The following is a 4,730-nucleotide window of genomic DNA, read 5'->3' as shown; positions in this document are numbered from 1 at the left end:
AGAAAAATGGAAGCTTTTAAATTTATAAGCCTTTGTGAGTTTGTGACGACTATTTTTAATGATTATGATATCGACCTGGAGAGAGTGGCATGTAGGATTTTTTTGTTTTTTTTAATATCTTTCAAGCTTAGTATGTCTAACATAAATAATAATAATAATAATAATAAGTAATAAAAAAAATAGAGGGGTAGTGTGTCAATTTAATTTAATAGGTTTGATTTTAAGGGGAAAAAATTAAGAAAAATAAATAAATACCAATTAATCACGACGCTTCTTTACATTTTTTCTCTCATTTCTCACTAAAAAAATGTTGTCACATTTGCGACACGCCATATTCACTACATGTTCACTACCATACTAGTATCCCTTAGAAATTGTTACCACTTCACATTATTTATTTTTATTATTTTTATTTTTTTTACATTAGATTAAGCATGACAAATTCACCAACCTGATGTGAAAAACGCGTTTTTACATGGGCATCTACACGAAACTATGTACATGCATCAACCTTGGGGGTTTCGGGACCCCTCCTATCCGTACCATGTCTGCCTACTTAAGAAATCTTTATACGACCTTAAACAAGCGTCTCAGTCTTCGTACAAATGGTTCATTGATAACGTGTTCACCTTGGGATTCAAACATAGCAAATGTGATCATTCTGTGTTCGTATACTATTAGAACTTCATTTGCCTCAAAATAAAGTCATATTCGTCTAGTGTGATAATGTCTGTGCGTTATACCTATCCTGCAACCCCGTTCAACATCAAGAACAAAATACATAGAGCTTGACATCCATTTTGTTCATGAAAAAGTTGCTCGTGGTCAAATCCGTGTTTTTCACATTCCCTCATGCTATCAAGTTGCTAATATCTTCTCCAAAGGTCTACATCCCGTACTATTTGATGACTTCAAAAGTAGTCTCAACGTTCGTGCTCCTCCCGATTCGACTGCGGGGGTATACTAGCCGAGATTATCCTATCATCGTAACAGATTACCTTTCCTTGGATTCTGGGATACTAGTTAGTAAAGATATTTTACATATCTTATACCGAAAATAGTATGATATACACCTTGTATATATACGTGTATTATTAATGAAACAGAGCACGTGTTTTACATGTCTATTAGCAAATGACAACATAATCAATTGAATTGCGTTTTGATATGTATTGATAAGAGATTTTCATCATTGTTATACAAATATAACGTTTTACTTCCAAAATTTTGAAGAACATAAAAGAGACAATTGCTTGTACCTTGTTTTGTTTTGCTTGAATCTTGATGTGTTTTGCATGGTACATGAAATTCAATGTGTTATTTGTTAGGAATATGTGAAAACAAGTGTGTTCTTTCTCACGAATATGTGTTTTGAAGGATCATGTAGTCAATTAGGTTATATAAATTATTTCTGAGGATAATCCTACAATATAGCCATTTACGTTGTGTTTATCTTTGTGAAAATGAACAACTTCTACTTATTGTTTGCCTTTTTGGAAAACAAAAGACATAAAAAAAATGTTTGTCTTGCAGAAGATATAAAAATAATTTCTAAAGTTTGAAGACATTTCTAACCCTTAGCTTTTAAAGTTTATCATCTTTTCCGATTTGTGTTTCAATTGTTTTTTGTCCATTTATTTTTTTGTTTTGATTTGTTTGTTTGTTTTTTTCCGGTTGACTTTTTGTTTGCTTTTTTCAAATTAATTTTTTATGATTTTTTTTGTGTTATTTTTTCAATTTGTTTTGTTTTGGATTTGAACATGGTTTTTATTGATTTTCGAAACATGATGTTTTTTAGGATGATAATGGTCGTAGTGGACGATTTAGTGGTGGTAATGACTTCGATACGATTACGGGTAGATGATGATTTCATTTAATTTATTTTATTTACATAATAAAAATATATTATTTTGCAGACTTTTGAAAAACAAACACACAGTACAATAAACTTCTGATCCACATATTCTTGACTTGGGAAAAAGATAAAAGATTGCATACATTTTATCTTTTCAAAACAAAAAATCACTTTAATGTCTCCGACACAAGAACAATAAGCAACATACCACATTTGTATTTGGATGTTCAAGATTTTAGGAGTTCAAAAAAGTAGTGTATTATATGCCATGTTTCAAAAGTTGCTAGGCAGGTACTAGGTATAGGTCGGGTAGGAAGTAGCAAGTATCCGACATAGTTGGAGAGTACTCGCATAAGATGAATTATAAAATTATTAATTTTTGGAAAATTATATATATAAAGAATATCCTAAGTTCATAAATAACTTATGACAAAAATATATGAATATCAATAACACAAAACTATTTGGAATACCTGAATAAGTAAATGCTATAATTATACAAGTATAACCAAATTCCAAAAACTCAGCGAGGTTAACTGACTTTTACAACACTGATTATTAGAGATGAAAATTTCACCCGACCCGGTGAGGAATCCGGTTAACCCGTCCCAACCGGGAACGGGTATTCCCCGCCAAAACGGGTACCAGGTACGGGGTCGGAATCCCCATTATGCTATAACAGGGGATGGGGCCAGGACCGGGTACAACAATCCCCAGCCCGCTCTGCCCCCGCTTTTATGACTATATATATATATATATATATATATATATATATATATTGAAGACTAAACTGCACAAATGGTCCATGTGGTTTGTCGAAAATTGCCACTTTGGTCCAAAAATGTTTGGACTAGCACCAGAGGTCCAAATTTTTCATTTTGTTGCGAGTTTGGTCCTATTTGCTATAAACTTTTTCATAAAGACGAATTTGCCCTTACCTTTTTCTTTTTCGGTTTTTTTATTATTTAAAGATTTTTCTGATTAAAAGAAAAATAAAAAAAGAAAATTTTCCTTCTATATTTTTTTATAACAGAAATAAAATAGAAAATAAAAATGCAAAAACTCTCTCTCTCTCTCTCTCTCTCTCTCACACACACACAAACACAAACGGCTGATCAGATCTCTTCATCGGTATCGGTCTTTATCTGCTTCTGAGTTTATTGAAGTTACAGGCATCAAGATTTCTTTGATTTCATCTTTTTATTCCTGATTTTCGAGTTCAAAGGAGAAGCCCTAAATCTATAATTATTGTTCTTCACCTTTACATTATACAGTCTGATATAGCGATTCACATTAGAGCAGAACCCAAACATAAATAAAACTCACAAAAAAACGATTGAATCCAAAAAGAGGTTTCCAGTGAAGCACTGATATCCAATCACCTCCTCTGCAATCTAACACAATCAACACCAAAATCGATTATTATGAACAATTGAACATCTGAAATAAATGAAAAGGATAGTAAGTGAACTTGTATCTAATTTCTAGGGCTAAAAGCCCTAAAATTACTTCTGGAAATAAATGCAAACGATAGTGTGTGTGTGTGTGTGTTTAATTCTCAAAGAGAATGTGTGTGTTTGATATTCTATGGGAAGAAGGCAATGGGCATGATAGAGAGAGAGAGAGAGAGAGAGAGAGAAAGATGTTACTTGGATTTGTATGGCATCGTTTGTAACCATCGCTGATTGATCATCGTTATTTTACAACGACCTTGAGGCTAGGATCTGGTTTGGTTTTTGTTCATCTTCTCCGGTGAGAAAGAATGGGTGTGCCATCGCTGCCTCATCATCGACATAACAGAGGTTTGGAGTGTCCCCAAATCTGGGTTTTTTTAAATTAAGAGAGAAACAGAAAGGGAGAAGAGAAAGAAGAAGAATAAAGGGATATGAGGACAATAACATACCTGGTGTTGGGTTGTATTTTTTGTTGGTTGATTTGTGGTGGCTGGAAGGAAGAACAATGGTGAGGACCTGATGGTGGGTTTTGAAGAAGATGATGTATCACACAGAGAGAGAGAGAGATGTATTTGTTTTTTTATTTTTAATTAATTTTTTTTCTATTTTCAGTTAAAAACTAGTGCAATAAATAAAAAGAAAATAAAAAACAAATAACAAGGGCAAAAAAGTCATTTTATCCTCTTCCAATTTTGAAACAAACCAAACCTGCAATAAAATGAAAAGTTTGGACCTCTAGTGCTAGTCCAAACTTTTTTGGACCAAAGTGGCAATTTTGAACAAACCACAGGGACCATTTGTGCAGTTTAGTCTTTATTGAATTTGAATTAAGTTCATTAAAATGAATTAACCTATATTAGACCATCAGAGATTGAGTCCTATATCAAATTATGTTCCCAATTTCAAGAGTTCGTCAATCGTCACTTCGTTCGACAATCTGTATACCAAATCATTACTTTTCGTTTTGATGTTTGTTAAACTTTATGATATAAACAAAATCTGATTTTGGCATCCGGTTTTGATCGCTTATTAAACTTGGTTTTTTTTTTGTAAGTTGAATTTATTATGTTGATAGATTTAAGATGGGTTGGGGATGGACTGCGGATGGGCTAGGGAATAGCCCAAAATAATACAAAGGGGAAGAGATTTGATTCCCCGCATCCGTCGGGGATGGAGATGGGGATGGGGACGAGGTTAGACACTCGGGGATGGGGACAAGAATGGGCAACCCCGCCCCATTTCTATCCCGACTGATTATATATATATATATATATATATATATATATATATATATATATATATATATATATATATATATATATATATATATAATCATACAGCTTCAGTCGGTTGCTTATTTATACGAGCATAATATTTTCTATTAGCAAGAAATATAATTTATAACAAAATACCAAATACGA

The 4,730-nt window shown here is 32.6% G+C and overlaps 1 long non-coding RNA gene across 2 annotated transcripts; it reads right to left on the bottom strand.

Moving 5' to 3' along the window:
* Nucleotides 1-2,848: 2,848 nt before the first annotated feature.
* Nucleotides 2,849-3,899, bottom strand: LOC145086841 (uncharacterized). 2 transcript variants are annotated; one of them, XR_013700658.1, is made up of 3 exons: nt 3,759-3,899; nt 3,505-3,676; nt 2,849-3,249 (listed from the first exon to the last, which is right to left on the bottom strand). It is a non-coding gene; the product is annotated as an uncharacterized LOC145086841 (long non-coding RNA). The 2 variants fall into 2 exon arrangements; XR_013700657.1 differs by having other exon boundaries at nt 3,505-3,899.
* Between the last annotated feature and the right edge of the window lie 831 nt (nt 3,900-4,730).

Source organism: Lactuca serriola, chromosome 2, assembly GCF_051521515.1.
Source record: "Lactuca serriola cultivar US96UC23 chromosome 2, Lser_US96UC23_V15, whole genome shotgun sequence".
Taxonomy (NCBI): Eukaryota; Viridiplantae; Streptophyta; class Magnoliopsida; order Asterales; family Asteraceae; genus Lactuca; species Lactuca serriola.
The sequence above is the reverse complement of the archived record's forward strand: the minus strand, read 5'-3'. Positions and strand labels throughout refer to the sequence as shown.